We start from the raw sequence: 20,675 nt of genomic DNA, 5'->3' as shown, positions 1-20,675 counted from the left end.
TTTGTGAAGAGGATTGGTTCAGGAGGATTGCGCTGATCTGCTGAGGGAGCTTTCTCAGGAGGGAGAGGGAGAGGGAGGGATGGAGGGATGGAGGGTGAGACTGAGAGATTTGAGAAGGAGGGAGGACTGAGGAAGATGTGTGCAGTCAGAGTACTCCTCTTGTGTCGGATCAGCAGAAATCTGAAATCCACGCCTGCGTGTGGTAAACTAGTATAGGCGTTATGTGTGTCTTTGAGTGGGTGTCTGTGCATGTTGGTGTGTGTTGGTGGGGTAGTGTGAGTAACAGAGGTCACGTTGAAGGATATAGTTCACACAATCCTGTGTTGGTTCTTGTCAAAGTGTTGTGTCTGCACAGTGTTGGATTGGTACACGAATCACCTTAAACACTGGGGCCATATCCTTATAATGGGTCTTTACTGTCTTTACTGTCCAAGGGCTCCTTTGAACAGATTCACCCACCGCAGACAGTTACGGGTGTGTTTGTTTGGGGGTCGTTTGGCTGAGACCCTCTGGCCTGGCGTCGTCCCCCCCCCCCCCCCACCAGACAGGGAGCATGCAGAAGTAGGTCAAAGTTTAATAGAGCGTCCTGTCCTGTCTGGGAGGGCGGAGGAGGGGTGTGTGGGTCGTGGGGACCTGGGGTGTTTGGGTGATGGTGAAGTGGATGGGAGGCAGTAGGAGGTGGCTGGGGTAAAAGGTCAGACTGGCATAGAGGAGGAGGAAAGAGGGGCCTAGTGGCTTGGATAGAGGGGAATTTGGTTGGTTCCATCTGGGAGTCTTGGGGAGGGGGGTGGCGGGTCAACTAAGTTCAGGGGTGGGACTCAACCATTGGGTCAATGTCTTAGTTGAGTAAGTGAATGTATGGGGTGCCAACAACAAGAATTCATGTTGTTTCATTTCCGCTCCCTTCTGGTTTGTTTTGGTTATATAACTACACTATGGGAAATCAGATCTAATCGCGGTGAGATGTTTTTGTATTGGGGCAAAGGGAAGAGGCTCAGACTGTCTGGCCTGTAACCGTATTTACTACAGTTTTGTAGTCACATAGCAGAGATTCCCCCATGACCACAGCTGGATCATCCCTATGAGGCTCATCTTGTCTACTTTTTAATTGGGGTGTGCTTGCCTTCGGCGAGCACAAACCATTTTAATCTCACATATATATTCTTATTATTTATTGTTTTTCGCCCCCCTAAGGATGCCTCAATATTTGGACTATATAGACATCAATGTAAAAAGGTTCGTCTTGGTCTCAATTGCGTTGGTTCTATTCGGATTTATGTTCCGTTGCACGGTTTAGGTTTTAATTAAGTTTTTGTGGCAAAAGTGAAGCCAACGGTGGCTAACTTGCTAGCCACAATCACTGACGCTACTGACGTCACTAACATCACGAAATATCGCGTGACTACCTCTAGCAGAACATTAGTTCAGCAGCTCGTTAACTTCTGGTAGATAGGTAGGCTAACTGCTTAACTGCAAGGGAGCTGCAGAAACACCACAAGCAAAGAGGCCAGGGTGATAACTATTTACTCATTTTACTTTGTGATATGAAACACAATTGTGAAGTGTAATGTACAATATAAGCTGATATAAGGAAGTAGTTACATCTACTTTCGGAAACAGTAGTCTACTATTTCACTGAAGCATTAGCATCATGACATTAGCCTCTGTTGCCCGGGCAACACATACTACAGCAGTCTAAGATGCATCTGTTTTCAATCGTTAAAATAAACATTCCTCACTAATACATTTTTTGTTCGATTTGTTGGTGAAATTATCATTACCTGTGGTTTCAAACCAGTGTAGCCCACTGCAACGCTGACTGTAGCATAGTCTAGTAGCTAAAAAAAACATCTCCACAACTGTTTACAGTAGCCTATGTAGGAAGTCATACGGCGGCACTACCCTTAGTAAGGGCCTTACTTAAATCAGAAGTCTTTCAATAAGTGAAATTATCTGACTAGTGACTACTAACCTGAACATTGCCACAGCCTAAACTTCAGTCGGTTCATGAAAATAATTCATTTCAGCCTAGTCCGTACAACTGAAGTAACGTTAAATCGAATTCAACCAACCCAATCGCTACCAAGACAGTCTGGTAGTAGTTGTAGCCTACAATTTACCGGGGCAGCTTCTCCACACTGCAGGGCTATATCGCATTTGGCCTTGTTACTGACAATGATCGCTACCACTGACATTTTCCCCTAGATAAATGTTACGTTTTTGGGGGCATATTTTCAGTTAGCAGATGGTACTATTTACTACGATTCAATCTGAGATAGCTACTGCTGGTAACTTTGTTGTTAAAATAAGCTTCAAAGGGGGTTCTTTATTAATGAATGAATGCAATATGAGTAGGCTAAATGCCTGACAATATCACTAGAAGGGAAAAACTTACAATGACGTTTAAGTCATAGAGATTAGGTCAATTTTTACACCGGTCTGCCAAATGTATTAGTTTTGATGAGGTTCAACTATGAGGTTGCTGATCACCATTACCTCTTGCAGGGGAAATTAAAAGACGACTATTTAATTCTACTCTTCACTCTTAGTATTTTGAGTTGTAAATGAGCAGAAGAAATATGCTTTTAAATCTGTGTAATCTTTATAAATAATAAGTAGGCTATGCATTTTAATGCAAGCAAGCACACCCTACAATTTCCCCAGAAATTGTACCCTCTCTAGTTTAATTTTAATTTAACATTTATTTAACCAGGCAGAATCATTAAGAACAATTTCTTATTTACAGCGATGGCCTGGCAAAAAGCACCAGTTTTTTGAGGTAGAGGGGAAGGGGGCTATGAAAGAACAATCAGGTTAAAAAGCACACAATTACAGCTGTACAGACACAGAAAAAAGCAAATAATCAACAACAAAAAACGAGCAGGTTAGCAAAACAGGGCATTAGTAGTATAAGGAGTCAGAGGGGATAACAACAATAAAAGCACAAAGTAAGACAAAGATTCTTTACACAAACAACCACCACACATTTACACAAACAACAACCACAATCAAGACATAGACTGACACTGGCAGGTATGAACAAAGGATACAGGCGGGTGAGAAAACATAGCAGGCAACATAGGTACAACAGTAGGGACAAACAAGGCAGATGGCAACAGACAATAAAGACAAACCATGGGGATGAATAGGACAACAAGATACTGAGGGGAGGGGTTAAAAGGTGAGAAAGCATTTACAGAACTCGGTGAGGATGAGTGAAATGGAAATTCTTTGAAGGCAGGGATGGAAATGAATTTGTCCAGTTTGAGGTGTTTTGGCAGAGCATTCCAGTCAGAGGCGGCAGCGGGCTACACCTCAGTGGCACCCCCGGTGGCCCCAACTGCTATACTGCTCCCTGTGATACCGACAGACGGAGAGAGGGATGGGGGTGAGGGAGGATAGGATGGAGGGAGCGTGGTCCTCTCTCTTTCTTTCCCTCTCTCTCTGTCTGCTGCAATTCTAAGGGATTAGTTTCACTTACATAATGGCCCCCCTCTCCCCCTCCCACTCCAACTTTCCCCTAAAACACTCTCTCCCTCTGTGGCTGGCCTAATTGCTATTCAGGCTTCCTTGTGTGTTTGTTTGTTCTCGTTGGGATGAGACGTCTGTGAGACTGGATGGAGCGACAGAGAGACAAAGAGTAAGGGAAAAAGAAAATTGGAGACCACAAGACAGGGAGAGGGAGGGAGAGAGGGAACAATGGGGTTTGCCCCCAAAAATCTGAGATCAGAAGAGAGATCAACAGAACAAGGAAATGGGAGTGATGAATGAAGACAGGGATAATGGGGGGGGGGGGGAGAGAGAGAGAGTGACAGGTAAGACTAGGACACAGAGAAGAAGGGATAAACGAGGGCAGATTGAGATGAAACACAGAGTAGAAGGGTGAAAGAGTGAGAGACAGAGCAGGAAGGGATGAGTACTACTGTCGGGAGTGGATTGGAAAAGAAAGAGAGAAAATGGAGAAAGGAGAGATAGATGGGGGCAGGGAGAGATATTTATAGCACAGCCTGCTGTTGGCCTCTACTGCCTGGCCCAGCACAGCTCAGCATCAATGTCAGTCCCCATGTCATTCCCCATCAGCTCCACACACACACACACACACACACACACACACACTCCCTCGAGCAGTAAACACAGGCTGTCATGCAAACCTGGGAACACTGTCCTTTGCCATGGAGTGGTTAAAGAATTATACACTCACCTATCTAAGTGACTGTTTTTTGTGTGTGTGAGAATGTGTTTGTTTGTGTGCATGCTTTTGAACATAAGGACACCGAACACACACAGATGTGATTGACTGAGTATGTGAGTCAATCTTGTCCTCTGGCTTAAGTCAGGGTGTAACGTGTGACTGAGTGGAACGCCATACCCATCTCCTGCCTTCTCTCCATTTAGTTCAGTGGAAGAAGGGATTGTCTTCTCAGATGGATGTTTGTGAAGGTGTTGCGCTCCAACCCTAACTCAGGCTCACGGGATGAGCTGCAGACAACAGACGCCACACTTATGTAACTCCGCGGGGTCGACTAATGATGTGTTTGTGCTTCAGACAGTTTTTTTTTTTTACCCTTTTAATCATGTACATAAATTACTCACGCAGCAACACACATTTCTGCACATCCTAATTTAAGACCCACACATGCATGTGGAAATATGCACTCTCACATACGTACATACACATATACAGTACACACACACACACATATACACATACAGCAGTATATACAGTGGCATCAGACAGTATTATGACCCCTTAAGTGTTTTGGATTCAATTGTAAATGGATCAAATATTTATTTTTAGTACCATGCCATGAAGTACAAAGAACTCTCTATAGACCTCCATGACAACATTGTGGCAAGGCATAGATCAGGGCAATGGTATAAACATTTCTAAAGCTTTGAGTGTTCCCAAAAGCACAGTGGCCTCAATAATTGTGAAAAGGAAGTCGTTTGGAATCAACAGCACTTCGTGGCCATCTGACTATACTGACTGAGCAAGAAGGGCTTCGGTCAGGGAGGTAACCAAGACCCAACTGTCACTCTGAGAGCCTCAGCAGTCCTCTCTTGAGATGGGGGGAAAGATCTCAGCACTCTCCCTCCGTCAGGTCCTCCAGGGGACAGACAAAAGCCACTCTTGAGTAAAAGACACATGACAGCCCACTTTGTGTTTGCCACATGGCATTTGAATATCTCTGAGAGAATAAATACAATTATGCTCTGGGTAAAACCAGCCCAGAACTTTTTGGGCAGAACTCTAAGCATTATGTTTGGCGAACACCAGGCACTGCTCGTCACCTGACTAATACTGTTACTAGGAGGGGGCAGCGCCTACTATGGGGGGGGCTTCTCAGTGGCAGGGACATGGAGACTGTTTAGAATTGAGGGAAGGATGAATACCTCCAAAAAACGGAAAGGCCCTTGAAGAAAGCCTGCTCTAGAGTGCACAAGACCTCATACTGGTGCCACGGTTCACCTTTCAGCACAACAATGACCTGAAGCACACAGCCAGAACATCAGTGGAGTGGCTTTGGGGCAAGTCTTTGACGATCTGTGGAGAGACTTGAAGATAGCAGTTCACAGATGCCTCCCATTTAATCTGATGGATCTTGAGAGGATCTGCCAGGAAGGGGATGAACTTCCCATATCCAGGTATGCCCATATGGAGACATGCTGAAGAAGACTTGCAGCTGTATTTGCTGCCAATGGGGCTTCTACAAAGTGCTGTAGTAAGGGTATGAATACTTAATTCAATTAGAAATTTCAGTTTTAGATTTGTATACATTTGCAAATATTTCGAAACATGTTTTCACTTTGTCATTATGGATAATTGAGTTAAAATTACTGGGGTGAAATTGGCAATTTTCTCAATTTATAATTGAATTTACAGTGTGCTAAAAGTTAGGTGCAAATATTTTACATTCAGTCATTTAACAGACGCTCATATCCAGAGCGACATACAGTAAATACAGAGACATTCTCCCCGAGGAAATTAAGGTGAAGTGCCTTGCCCAAGGACACAACATCCTTTGGCATGGCCGGGAATCGAACCAACGACCTTCTGATTAATAGCCCAACTCCCTAACTGACCAGCCACCTGACCCCCAACAAAACAGTGAAAACTTTGAAGCCTATGTACATTCAGTACATACACATCGACGTGCTCTACTCTCAGCCAGTGTAACTGAGGACTTCACCGCCCTTGTTTGTTGTCCTTGCCGAGGGTGGTGGTGACTACATCCACCCTTTCTCACACACGCACACACATGCACACATACTCTGACAATCACCTGATCTTATGTACAGGCAGGACATTTCTAGCTTATCCAGTAGCCTGGTTTGAAAACCAACTTTTGTTGTAGCAAATAATGCGTTTGGTGTCCGACGTTTGCCCTGTGAACTGCACCCACCTCCTCTCTCTCTCTCTCTCTCTCTCTCTCTCTCTCTCTCTCTCTCTCTCTCTCTCTCTCTCTCTCTCTCTCTCTCTCTCTACCTCTCTCTTTCTACCTCTCTCTCTCTCTACCTCTACCTACCCTTCTTTACTTTCTGTTTTGGGGCAAACCTGCCTTCCAGTACAGTTGAGGTTTTGCAGTTAGTGATTTTCTGTCAGCAATAGGAGCTCTGGTGATTCATGGAACATACTCTGGGTTGTACAGAACCTTGATTGTTCCTGTTTCTGGCTCGTAATGCTGGAATAACAAACTCACTGTAACCAATGCAGAGGTCACATGCACACGCTCAAAAACACACACCTTGCTCAGGTCACCTTGCACAGGAAAGCACAAAGGAGATGGATAGTTTTAGAACGCGAGGTAGAAACACAAATTGGACTCTTATCCTCAAGTCAATTGTATTTGCCTAATTTGCCACATTAATTTTATGTTTCCTTTCTCTTTCTTCTCTTCTTTTTCATTCTTTCCCTCCCTCCATCCATCCCTCCCTCCCTCCCTCCCTCCCACTTCCTCTGCCCAAAACACAGTCCCTCATCAGGTCTCATAGCCGACCAAACTCAGTCATGACTCGTCCAGCCTCTCACAGCCTCTCACAGACCTTGTCACCTGTGACCTTGACACCTTGTGCCCCCCGATCCATCACATTCCCCCACGGTTCTAAAAACAGCAGAAATAGCAATGTCTGTCTCCACCTGCCTCCTGGTGTAATTAGGCTGTTTCCTGTTTCCCTCAGTGCGACAGGGCTTGTAGATGGGAGGGTGCATTTCCAGAGCCCTTCTTCTGTGAATTGTTACCAGAAAAGCCGCGTACGTTCAATCTAGTCAGAGACGGGGAGTAGTGGGGTGACGCATCTTCAGATCAGATGCTGTCTGGGAGATCTGGAAATCTCGACCTGTCAGTTTGGCTCCCAAGGCATGTCTGCAAGTCTCTCAGACACTCCACTGCTGAGAGAGAGTGAAAAAGCAAGACAGAGAGGGACAGGGGGTGATATAGAGAGAAAGAGGGGGAAATGGAGATGTAGAAACCGAAAAAGAGGGGCAAGAAAGCGACGGAAAGGGAGAAAAAGGGAAAAATAAACAGACTGAGAATGTTTCCGTGAGAATGAGGGAGGAAGGGTCAGGTTTGGGGAGAGAGCGTGCGTTTGAATGCTCACTTATGAAAGGAAATTGTTGCAAATAGAGGTGGGAGGGGGGAAGGGGAGGCTTCTGTAGTGCCTGGCAGGCAGAGACGCCTCAGACAGCTGCTGCTCCCATAGCGTCTTTCCTCCTCACATTCCGCTGCAGAACTCGGTGGGGAAGAGTACAGTGTCTGTGGTATGCATAACCAGAAGAAAATATTCCCTCTCCCGCCAGTGAATTCTTAAAGAGTCATCAACCACGGCCGCTACAACAGATGCATAATAAAGCTGGAGAGAGTCCATCGAGATGAGAGACGGGAACCTGAGGATACCGAATATAGTTGCTGTACGGTGTCCTCTGCTTTCTCCCTTTCTCCTTTCCTTTCTGCTGCTTCTCTTCCCTCCTCTAGTCATTTACCTCCCCATGGCACAGGGGAATGCTGAGGGGCATGCTGAGGCTTAGTTGCATCTCTTATCTCTCTTATCTGATCTCCTCTTATCTTCTCTCATCTGGCCATGCCTGGGAGTGGCAGGGAGAAAGGGGGAGAGCTGGAGATATTAAGAGGAACTTTTGACTGAGCTTAAGACACATTATCCAGGCGAGGGGAGGGGAGAAGAGAAGAGGAAAATGGGGAGCGGAGCAGACAAGAGAAGAGGACCGAAGAAGTGAGCAGAGCAGAGAGGGGAGCGGAGAGGACAAATGATCGATCACATGTGGACCCCAGGGAGATTATAGGGCTGAGGAGATGATGAGGTCATTCTCCCCAGGTCTCTGTTGTAAAAAGATCCCTCGCTCTCGAGACCACCTGGCTGAAAGATCTTGCAGAGACGAATAACAGAGTGCATAACAAGGCTCTGTCACTGCTATATACAGTATTTTGGGATGTGAGAACACATCTTGGTTGTCTTTACTGTGTGAAATAATGAAAATACATGTTTAACCTTTTTTATTGGATGTGAATATTCCAATTTGTTTTGTTTTTACAATGGTTTCAAAACATCCATCCAATGTGGATGAGGTGATATGCCCTCTAGGAGAGTGTGGCAGATCTACCAGGCTTTTCAGGCATCAACAAGAATGGATCCCTCCATCCCATACCTCTAACACATTCATTGGATAGACATATCAGTGCCGCAAACACAAGTCCCCATTGGGGTTCTTTTGACCTATAAGAAGAATGAGGGTAATTAATCACAGCTATTTGTCTTCTGTTGAAAGTCCACGGGTCAGTGATTAATATGTTATCTCATTGTCTCTCTCTCTATCCCTCTCTCTCTCTCTCTCCCTCCCTGTGTATCTTCCTCTCTCTGTTTAGCCTTGAGAGAGAGAGAGAAGATTCAGAGTGAGAGCCTTTCTTTTGGCTCTGTTTTTCCCCAGCTCTAATGTGTGCCACCAAATCCCCCTTTGAATAAAAGTCAGAAAATTGATGCAGCAAATCATGTTTTATGTATGGGTGCTTGCACAATGAAAGCGGGGTGGAAAGTGGGCCAAGCATCACACAGAGGCGTATTATGGCAACAAAGCCGCTTTCCATTTCTTAGAAAACGGCGGCGGCAGAAGCCTTCGTAACGGTGAATATGGCAGTGGAGCAGGGATTTTAGCTAATGACTACCAAAGCGGAATGAGGAGTACATAGAAATTGCATGAACTTGTTAGCAGCCCCACCAGGAGCTGCTGGGAAGGAAATCAGACTGGGAAGCTGACTGGGCTCAGATGGACCATGTTCTAGTCTCTTCTGTGGAACTACAAGTCAGTTATGTAAGTGGCACTTGTCTTCTACCCTCCCTTCCTCCACAGACTCGCCGGCTAACCTTCACGCTGTTTTAGCCACGGCAGTGTGTGTGTGTCCAAGGGGGGGGGGGGGGGGGGGGGCGTGAAAGATGGATAACTAGACCTCTTACTCCCCAGTGGACAATATAGCCAATTGCAAGTTGTGGTACTGGACTTTCTCCCCTCCACCTGTCCCCCACCCCTACTTCATCCTTCTCTCATCTGTTCAGGCTCATTGATGGAGAGGTTGGGAAAAATGGAGGGATGAAAGCAGGAGACAGATGGTAGATTGTAGTATTTAATAACAACTGATTCTGGCCGGGTTGATGGCAATTCTGTCTTAACAAGTGTCCCTAAGTCATGGTGTTATGGTAGGAGTCAAATAGTGTATTGCCCCTGTGGTGAGGACATACACCGTTATGGCAATAATCTATCTAACACTAATCTAACAGATTAACCCAATCTAATCTGTTTGCGGAAGGGTTTACGTAAGCGCAGTGTGCTGGGTGACATGTCATATCCTGATTAGAGACTCTGGTGTGTGTGTGTGTGTGTGTGTGTCCAGTGCAGATCAGTGCGGCAACAGGGATCAGGTGGTATTTCTTCAAACGTGTGTTTTATGAAAATTAAAAACTCAAAAGCTGTCCAGTGACTCAGATCAGGGCTGTTGCGTGGTTGTGTGTGTGTGCGTGTGCGTACACAGCATGTTGTACGCGCCCATTCCCTGGTCCCCTCTCCTTAACTTTCCCTCTTCTCCTCCCTCTTCCTCTCCTGTCACTTGCTGAATGATGCCCCTTATTTTCCATTCTATCAATGAAACGGGCTGGGGGGGGGGTTGCCACTTAATTAATTTACCCACACCACCCCGTCTCCCCAAGGACAGACCAGCTGCTCTTCTTTTGCTCATCCTTTCCTTGTCCGTTCATCCATGACAAGGAGAATTACAGTGATGCTTCTCTTTTTGTGTACAACATGCTCAAATGGGCCTTTGATGCAGTCCATAGGCAACATTGTCCAGAAACCTGCTGTCAACCTGTCCCAGCCCAGCAGTCAGTGTCCCTGTCTCCCTGAGAGACTCAGAGGATGTACAACAAAGAGCATGTCATCTGAAATGACTTGTCTGAAAGTCAGCAGTTAAAAAAGGGTCATGGCATACAGTCAGCACCAATAGTTGTGTGTGTGTGTGTGTGTGTGTGTGACACTTGGGCCCAGGCTAGAGGGGGCCAAAGCAAGAGTTATTGACTTTCTTGTATCAGTTATCAGAGGTGATTGATTACCTTGTTTTTTTGCTCCAGAGGAGGAGTAAGGATGTATAGAGACCCATCAAGATGGCCAGACAGAGGTGAAGGTGAATGGGAGGAGAGAGAAAGAGAGGAACAGGAGATTGTAGGTCCCACAATCCACCCATCACCCTTTTCCCCCCGTTTTCCTCCTCTTCTGTCTTCTCTCAAGCTTCCCTGACTGTAGCAAGGTCAGGGCTTTGTGTGTGTGTGTGTGTGGCCCACCTCCACTTGGGTAATGTTGCTCTGTGCTTGGATGCGGGCAAGGCCACATACCTACACACACACACACACACACAGCAAAGACTGTAACTAAAGCCAAAGATCGGGAAGATAAACAAACACACTGAGACTCATATCTCTACTCTTCCTCTTTTCCATTTAGCCCTTGGAGCATCAGTTGATTTCATTGAATCATCAGTTTCAGTGTTCTCCACATACAGGTGTGTGTTACATTATATATCCGTGTGCATGACTGCACACCCACTCAGGCAAGTGTCCGTGGCACTTGAATTTAGCTGGCAATTTTTCTACCATCCAGGCGGGGGCAGCATCTCTCCTCTGTCCCTTCTCTCTCTGAAATGGAAACTGCTGGGAAATGAATCCTGGAAGAAAGTGTGCAGGAGTTCAGTTCGGCACTTGTTCTTTGCCGTGCATTTCCTCCCCTTGATTCTCTGTGTGTCTTTCCAGGTCAGGGGAATCCAGGCAGGAGTGAGGATCTGGGGATGAGAGCTGTCTGCCCCCGCCCTGTCTGCCCCAGACCTCCAGGTGGAGAAGACCGGGCATCTGTGAGAGGTAGGACCAGACAGCAACATCTATTCTGATGAGATTGACCTTCCAAACTGCTGACTCAGTACCTGTGTGGGTGTGTGCATGTGTGTGTGTGTGTGTCTTTGGCCGAGGACTATACATTGATCAACGGTTTGAACGGGCGTTGCCTGCTGAGCTCAAAATGACCCGCTGTGGTCACACACACACATTTACTCAATCACACACACACACACAAGCTGCTATGTACTAACACTCACACACACACACACACACACTTGCATGCAAATGGGAGTTTTGGCCCCTGACTTTGAAGTATCCAGTTTTTGAGATGAGGTTTAGGACGACAGTCAGTGTGTGCCAGCAGGGGTCAGAATATCCTGTCACATCCACCAAGTCCCTGCTAACAGCGGTGTAAAGGTAGGTCACTGGATTTTAAGCAGTTTCTCTTCGGACATCTGCTGATGTACTGTATAAATAGGGCAGTTTCAAGAAAGGAGGTTTTTTTTTGTGATGGAGTCCGGGCCTTCTCTGTGTGTGATAGTTCTGGTGTGTGGTAGTTATGGTGTGTGATAGTTATGGTGTGTGGTCCACACAGCAGCTGTTGTTCTCTACTCTGTCTCAGTTTCAGGTCTGTAGCCCCCCCTTCCCCCAGGCCCAGCTGTCCCCTTCCCTCACTGTGGGCTAAGGCCAACACATCACTGCAGCTCACTGCCAGTCAGCCCTGGACGTAAACATTGCAGCCTCCTCTCTCCAGTCTGTAGGATTGGGCCAGGCAGTAGAAACGGGGAGAGCCAGAGAGCTGGAAATATAAGGAGGAGATAAGTGTGATAGTGAGGTTGGTATAGGCTCCCATGCTGGGAGTTAATGGGCTGGCAGGGGACAGGCAACACACCATTCACCAGCAGAGATTTACCGTGTGTGCACGCAAGAGGGAGAGAGTATGTACTCTGAAAAGGGTTCTTTTGTGCGTGCGGATACACCGTGTGTTTGCTTGTGTGTGGGTCTGCCGGTGTGCGCCTGTGCGACACGTGTAGCGTGCTCTCCCTGTCTCATAAATCCACTGGTAATAGTTGTCTTCCTGAGTGATTTGCAGTTTGCATCCTTCCATTGTGCTGGCCAGCCCTGTGAACTGCACCCACCCCCCACCCCCGCTCTCTCGCTCCCTCTCTCTTTTCAGGGGTGGCTGCAGGCAGGGTGCCCGAAGAGTGTTATTACCTGGTTGGAGATGGAAACTCCCCACTCACATATATATAAATACACATCAAACCAAACAAAGTCTCAGCATCTGGTGGGTTATTTAAGCTTGTAGAGGTGGCAAACTTGAGTGCTGGGGGGGTGGCAAGCCATGAAATTCAGGTTAATTCAACACACACATCACTAGCAGATACAATAGCCGAGTGGCGTGCCTACATGTGTGTGTGTGTATGTGTATGTGTGTGTGTGTGGTGGAGCAGGAGGGAGGAGGGATAGAAACTTGCCTCTCCTCTTTTCTCTGTATTCCAGCATTACTCTCTCTTATTCATACTATTATTGCTTTTCTGTGGAAGTGCAGACAGCAGTAAACCTATGGGCCTGGGTTTGGGAGCACCAATCCAGCTAAGCAAAGGAACACAGACATCATGAGCATGCGCAAACACATTCATCTACGGTACACACAGATGCACATATATACAGATGGATGCTCAAAATATCTGCTCATGCGCTGAGCTTTCTCTGTGTTTACTGTTACTGCACAGATGGATCCTTACACAGTGTTTGTTTGTGTGTGCATGCTTATGCACAGTGGTGTAATTTGTTATGTAACCCTACATGGCATGTCAAAGGGTTAATCAAGTGATTTCCCTGTCTGCTGTCCTCTACTACTGATCCGAAATTAAAACTCTTCCGATAGTAAAACATTGACTCTCATCTTAGTATTTACCAGGAAACACAGCTGCTGTGTATTGGACGGGGAAGAGAGGCCATTACTGTAGCCTGTAGCCCTCACACACACACTCACACACACATTTACAGACTCAAGAATGTATGAAAGGAGATTGAGTTCAGGATGTGCTTGTGTGTATTGCTCCTCTGTTATAACTAGTTTCAGCCTACTGTAAGAGCAGAATTCTTTGTTTGGGACACTGAGAGAGGGAAAGAGAGAGAAAGAGAGAAAGAGAAGAAGGGGGAGCAGAGAGGCTAGGGAAAGTGTGTGTGGAGAGTGAGAAACGAGAAGCAGAGAGGGTCGGCAGACAAAAGTGTGGGAGGAGGGGATCTGGGCAGAGAGGAGAGGAGGAGGGTAGTGGAGGAGGGGATAGGGGGAGAGGGCGGTGTTAAGACAGACAGCGGGGAAAGAAAGCAGGGAGAAGGAAGGAAGAACTAAGAGGAACAGAGAGGAGAAGAAAAGGCAGGAATGCCAACTCCTCGTGGTCGGCTGTGTTGAAGTTCTTCACGCAGAAGCAACACACAGACATACAGAAAAAGAGGGAAGTTAGAAAGGAAGAGAAATAGAGGAGAAAGAGATTTGATTTTTCACAAGGGGGATTGGAGGAATTATTTTCAGGGTGGACGGGCAAGCAGAGACAGAGATGCAGGGCTCTCGTTGGGGTGAGTCACCATTTGTGTTTGTGAGTGTGATTCTAAGTTCACAGGGGGATCAAAGTTAGAGTGATTGAGTGAGTGAGGGTTTTTTATATGTTTGATTAACATTGATTTATTTGATCTGAGTTGAGATGACATTCTCATCTCATGAATGAGTATTTAAATACAGAATTGCATAACAATTTAGGACAGAAAAGGCTTTTGGAGGCTGTTGAGATTCCATTGGAAGGTGTGTGTGTGCTTGCCTGTGTGTGTGTGCTTGCCTGTGTGTGTGTGCTTGCCTGTGTGGGCGCGCGAGTGTGTGTGTTTTCTATACATACGTGAGGTTAGAAACTTCTGGAGAAATGTGTTAATCTAGATTGTGTTTGCCCTAAACTGATCCTAGTGACTGTACCACACCATCAGTACCAGGACAGTTTCACTGATCCTGGCTCTGTTGAAACAATGCAAGAATAAGGAGAGATCTCCAGTCAGCTGTTTGGAAGCAGTTTTAGAGTCTGACCAAACGGATGTCAGATCAGTGTGGGGCTGTGGCAAGGGAGGCTCTATCATGTCAGCCTTGTAACTTAGTTAGGTGATGTAGTTAGAGTGGTAGCAATCAAGCCCCAGGCCTGGATAATTTACTTACTCAGACATGGGAGCATTTGGCCTGTGGTGTTCTGTGGTGTATTGGCCAGGCTGAGCTGGGCTGGGCCGGCCTGGGCCAGGCAAGGATGGGGTACTGGGGTGAAGTCAGGTTCTGTAATCTGCTATTGTGGGTAATCTTTTCATTAGACGATTATTGATTTGAATTGTTTGAAAAGCTGTGTCAGACAGCTGGCCGTCTGGCCCAAAAGATGGAAGTTAGTCAAAATGTTCTGTGCTCACACACGTAAACACAAACAGTATCAGACCTCTCCACACTCACATACACTAACACATCCCACAAACACACAGAAACAGTTAGCCTAAGGAACCATATGGCATTGTGATGTGTCACCTTCCACTGGTTGTAGTCATTGTTTTTGTTGATGACAAAGCCACGTCGAAGGCCTTGTCATGGCTGCTAGTCATGAAACTCTGATCACTCTTCTTGGTTTGTTTCCAGACAGTGTGGTCACTGGGTGGAAAATACTTTTCTGCATAGTATGATGAGTGAAATGAAATAAATGCATTTGAAATGAAAATTGAAAATGGGGATTTGAGGACTGTATAAAAGGTACAATTCAGTGTAAAAGAGTGAGAGAAAGAGAAAGAAGGAGGGAGGTAGAAAGTGAGACAGAGAGAGACGGAAAGAGGAGAGTAAAACAACAAAAGAGAGAAAAAGGACTGGGAAAAAGATATACAGGGAGAGACGGCGTCAAAGCAAAGAGAAAGAGGCAGACAGACAGACGAGCATGCAGGACGTTACCTCATTCATTTGGAACAAAACGGATGAGGTAAACGTGTGTCACATGTTGCAGGTCTCGTCGCCACTAACCTGTTCCACATTGACCCATTGAGTCATGCTGTCACTGGGAGACGTGTGTGTGTGTGTGTTAGAGGGGTGGGGGGTTGTGGGGTGTTGGAATGGGGTGAGGCCTGGGCGTCACTTTATCCTAATCCACTCACCCCCAGCCCCTCTCCCATGGAGAAGGGAGAGATAGCTATTCATTAGTCTCTATATTAGTACTCTTCTTGACTCCACCTCTCTCACCTCTTACCTTTCGTTTTTCCATTTTTATTTCCATTAAACCTGGTCAGCTAACTGTTATTCCAGGTATTTATAACTTCCGGTAGAGAGAGAGTATATATAACTCCTGGGAGAGAGAGAAAAGGGATGGAAAGAGGGAGAGAGTTGAAGAGTGAGAGAAAGAGAGATAAAGAGAGAGACAGAGATGGAGAGAGATCATTAAAGTTGAGTTGGTCTTAACTCAGGTCACTGTGCTGAATCAGTGTATTTTTTCCCTCACCACTCTTTCCCCTTTTCTCTCAATCTCACCAGTTTTTACCATTCAAGTGACATAGCTTGTGTGTGTGCGTTCTCTCCTTGTCTGTGTCCGACGTTCTTGGCTCTAAATTATACATTCACACTGGCACAGTTTGACAGAGGCGTCACTGCTTATGTAACAGCTGCTGTGGAATTAATTTGCCTCCGACTTTCATGACAGAGTGTGCGTGTACTGTATGTGTGTGTGCGAGCAAGTGTGTGTGTGTGTGTGTGACTGTGATTGAATCAAACTGTGATTGCTGTGTTTTTTAAACAAACAGCCAATTCGATTTGTGTTTATTGAGACAACTACATGTAATTGTATGCAACTCAATTAAATTAAGCTGCCGTAAATGGGGGGAAAAAGCCCCTGCCATTTTCCATGAAGTCTGGGTGTGGAAGTTCTTCTTTCCCCAGGCACAGGCTGCCGCTGCTTTGTTGGGCTATCTTCCCTCAGCTCCTCTCCACTGGTGGCTGTCTGTCAGAGTGAGGTTGCTTTCAGACCGTCCTTCCTCTCTGCTGGTCCTCAACACTCCTGAAACAATAGCACTCCACTGTCTATACAACCTAACCAGCAGGAGAGGAGGGGAGGGGAGGTTTTGGAGGGAAAAGTTCAGCCCCTCTCTGATTCTTTCTCTCACTGACAATCATTGACCAGGTCTTTCTTATACAGAAGTATTCAAGAATCCCAGTTGCACTGAATTGTAGGGTCTGTTTTTGACCCAAGGACTCACATCCGACTCTGGACTGGGCCAGACACGGTGACAGACAGACAGACAGTAGCTTAGCTAAGCCCAATGTCTCCACCACCGGTATTCCCAGTATTCCCATGTCAGCCTGTCTGACCACTGCCCACGGCTAAATAACCATTAGTGGTCGGAAAACCCTCTGGAAAATCCCCAATTTTGACTGGACCCAGAGTGTGTGTCAGCTTGGTCTTCCAGCCTCACATAGCTCCCATACCTTCTTATCCCTCGCCAGTTGACTGACAATCAAGCATCTCCTGCCCATACCGGGCTCACAGGGCCAGTGGTTTCTCAACAGCCTCGGCTCGTTCAGGTCAAACTCTGGAACCTAGTCATGAGCGTGTAATGCCTGTGGTAATAGTAGCAGCACACATCTACAGACACAGGACTGTACTAGCAGAGCCAAAGGTAGTTGATTGACAGCTCCTGTCTCCCATTGCTCCGTCATTTTCTGGCTGTGTTTGTGTTTCTTCTTCAGTCTTGTTGACGGCTAGTGCTGCATCCCATTTCAATGGATAACTGCTGCCTGATCTGATTCTCAACCCCCTTTGGGACTCACCGTGTGTGTGTGTGTGTGTGTGTGTGTGTGTGTGTGTGTGTGTGTGTGTGTCTGTGTATCAAGGCTCTAGGAGTCAGCCCTTTCTACAGTCTGGTAGTAATGGAGCCCAGATGCTTTGAGATGCAAGATGGCCAACCTGCCCCCTGTCGGGCTCAAACACATGTACGCACTCTTACTCACTCCAACTTCCCCTCACTCACTCATCCACTCACTCACTTGTTCACTTTCTCACTGTCTCACTCGCTCACTCACTCACTTTTTCTTTCTTTCTTTCTTTCTTTCCCACCCTTTCTCGCTCTTTATCTCGGTTCACCCCGGGCATGAAAAATGTGGGGCCTCAACTACCATGGCAACCACTCTAAACAGAGAGAACAGCTAAAGTCTGCAACAGCAACAATTTGGCTATAAAAGAGGAGAGGGGGGAAGAGAGAGAAGCGTGGTGCCAATTATTCTTGTACTACAGGCAATCCTCTCTTTCTGGGACTGATTTTACTGTGTTTCAGCATTGAGAGGCTGTTTTAATGGACTTGGTCAGGAGCCTGACTGACAGACTGTCAGGACTGTTCTGGAAGGCTGGTCAACACCCCTTTCTTGCTTGTGCCAAGCAATACAATGATGAGTGGCCAAACTAGCATATACTGTATGTTAATGAGGAATCAATCAACATACATTTACGGTATGTATATTTACACACACACACATGCACAAACACTGTAAGATGGACTGGTTTGCGATCTGAAGGCCAGGTTGGGGTAAGTGACAGAGAAGTAATGGGCAGACAGTTCCATATAAGAGTTCCAATCACCTCAGGGCTTTTGGAACAACATGAAAGAATGGATTTGACTATAAAGTTGTCTCAGTTACAACAGTTGCAAATTATCTTCTGCTTGTTCAAGATTTTGGTTGGTGAGTGAACAGTTTTACTGAGTTGGTTGGTGAGTGAATAGTTTTACTGAGTGGATGTTGAAAGGAGTCCATATTTGGTGGTTTGATCATGGCTTGATCGCTTTCAACATCATGTTGAGTGTGTGTGTGTGTGTGTTGTGCATGCAAACAAAGAGAACTCTCTCTTCATTCTTCTGGATTACTGGTTCTAACCGGACCCACTCATCTACAACATCCCTGGACCAGACTCACCTAACAGAGGTCCCTCCTCCCTCCTCTCTTTCCTTCTCCTTTGCTCTCCCCCTCACTCTACCCCTCTCTCTCTCTCCCTTCCCGATATCCCCTCTTCCCAGGCTCTGGGTTGCCTTCCTGTGGTTCTCTCCACAACTGTCACTTACGGTTAACTTTTAAGGAGGATGCACCATGAGAGCTTCCATAGTTAGTTAGGTTTCACACAGGATTCTAGGTTGGCTGACCACATTGTGGTTAGTTATGGTCTGAAAGGCTAATAAATATGCCGACAAATTTCTCCTTTTTCGCTCTCATAGTTAGAGTTTTTTTTTCCCAGCTTCTTTTTTTCTTGTATTATGACCTTTTTGCGACTATAAAGTTAGGTTAATGAAACACTTGTTTCTCAGGTTGGCTTTGTTTTCTTTTGGTCGCGCTACAGGTCTGCAACCAGTCTAAGACTGTAAAACTGAGTTGTGTGTACTGAGGACAATACAGGAGAGGAAGGGGGCAGGAGGGCTGTGAAGCGACAATCCAGGACAGGAAAGGACGGAAGGGAGGAAGAGGATGTGAGAAGAAAAAAAGGCTGTGCATGAAAGTGGGATGAGAGGAGGAGGAAGAAAAGGTAGAAGATGGTATAATGTTCTAGTTCATTCTTAATGAGACTGTTCATGTCTATCATCATCATTAATACACACAGATACAGCTTTAGCTGTAAACTGTAAAGAGTAAATATCATCTGTCTACAGAAGCTACTTGCTCTTTTGTGTTTCTGAGCCCATCTGAAACATGTTGAGTTGTTGAGATGAGATGTTTAATCTGACATGCTAAAGTAGAAGTCAATGGACATGTAGATACACAGGAATATTATTTAATAATATTATTCTCCCAAAGAAGTGGGTTGGAGGATAGGGGGTAGGGGGCACATCCTTCCTCGGTGTGTGCTCCCCAAACAGGATTAGGATTAGCATTCTGGAGCATTCTCCCCTGAAGAGTTGGGGGGACTCTTCTTGTCTTCTGATTGGGAGCACCTGGTATATTCCCCTTGTTGTTCTCTGTGTACTTTTCCCTTTCTCCTTCCCAACCCCGCAGAGACTCCGGAACTCCTCTGGGATTTTGCGTGAATTCAGGGAGAATTGTGTGTGTGTGTGTGTATGGGGGGGGGGGGGGGATTGGGGGGGGATTGGGGGATCCCCGTCTGGAATAATTGGTTTCCTCCTTACAGGCAATCTCGGCATTAGTAACAGACTTATCATAACGAGATTACCCCGTAGCTGGTCGTCACACAGCCTCTGTAGACATGACGGGAGGAGGGCAACTTCCTGGTACAGCCCCCAATGCCACCTCTACCCCTTGTCCCCCCTACCACCACCAATCCCCTGTCTCTACCACTCACAGTCAACGAGGGACAGAGGGAACCTGCCGAGGCCCAGTGAAGCCTGTGTTCACCTTTAGTGAGGAGCCAGTGCTCCATCTTGTTTGGGGAGGGGTTGCCTGGTTTGGTTTGATTACCGCTCCCCTCTTCATCAGCTAACAGTCAGCAAGGAGCCCTATTCCCAAAGTCCAATTAAATATCCACTTTTATAAAATGGTCAGTAAACAGATTCTTGCTGTCATTGGCATCATCATGTTGATTTGCTTTTCTGGTCCTTAAAATGTTTTGTTGCGCTTTTCCATTGGGCCTGATTTAAGATGGAAAGGGGGAATCTAGAAAACAAAGTAAAAATGGGGCCTGATGGAGGAAGTAAAGCTGTGGGGCTGGATGCGGAGAGGGGTGGTGTGGAAAAGGGAGAGGGGCGTGTTCACGCGCAATCAGAGGAATGCCGACGGCTCGTGAAAGAGGGAGGAGCGTGACGTCCGTGTCTTAAGAAATCACCCAGTGAACGACATCAGAGGGAAAATTAGCTTTTGGGATTTGTTGCCCTGAGTAGCAGAACAAAACCAGGAGCTCCTGGAGGTCACGAGGAGGGGGTGAGGGAATGGGGACAGGGAGTCAGTCCCGGTCAGGTCTACTCCTACTGGGGTCATGGGTTAGAGCTGCGGTGGGGGTGGGGGATCAGGGTCGATGTTGGAGGGTTCTCTAATGCCATTATCCCAGGCTTTGAGGCCCTTGGCCTGGGCTGGGAGAGAAGAAAGAGAAATGGGGGAGGAAGGATGATAAGGGGAGGTGATCCATGATGATTTAGGCCTGGGAAGGGAACAAAGTCACGCACGCACAACGTTTTTGAGCATTTTTTTTTATGCACCGTCACACCCTTTGAAAATACACACACATACACACAGCCAGGGAGCAATTGAGATGTTTGTGTGTGGTCAGTCCTTTTGTATCACTCTGACACGGCTC

The 20,675-nt window shown here is 46.4% G+C and overlaps 1 protein-coding gene across 2 annotated transcripts in view; it reads left to right on the top strand.

Moving 5' to 3' along the window:
• Window positions 1-20,675, top strand: part of lzts2a (leucine zipper, putative tumor suppressor 2a) — a 33,926-nt gene that overhangs the window by 5,966 nt on the left and 7,285 nt on the right. The window contains exon 2 of one of the 2 annotated variants that reach the window (XM_084667086.1): window positions 11,305-11,409. The gene's annotated coding sequence lies outside the window, so the exon portion shown is untranslated. Of the gene's footprint in view, window positions 1-11,304; window positions 11,410-13,718; window positions 13,972-20,675 lie in introns of those variants that run through there. The other variant, XM_084667087.1, reaches the window with a different exon arrangement.

The sequence above is a fragment of the Hypomesus nipponensis genome, chromosome 11 (assembly GCF_054491055.1).
Source record: "Hypomesus nipponensis isolate SF chromosome 11, ASM5449105v1, whole genome shotgun sequence".
Taxonomy (NCBI): Eukaryota; Metazoa; Chordata; class Actinopteri; order Osmeriformes; family Osmeridae; genus Hypomesus; species Hypomesus nipponensis.
Note: the sequence above shows the minus strand (reverse complement) of the source record. Positions and strands in the feature narration are given on the sequence as shown.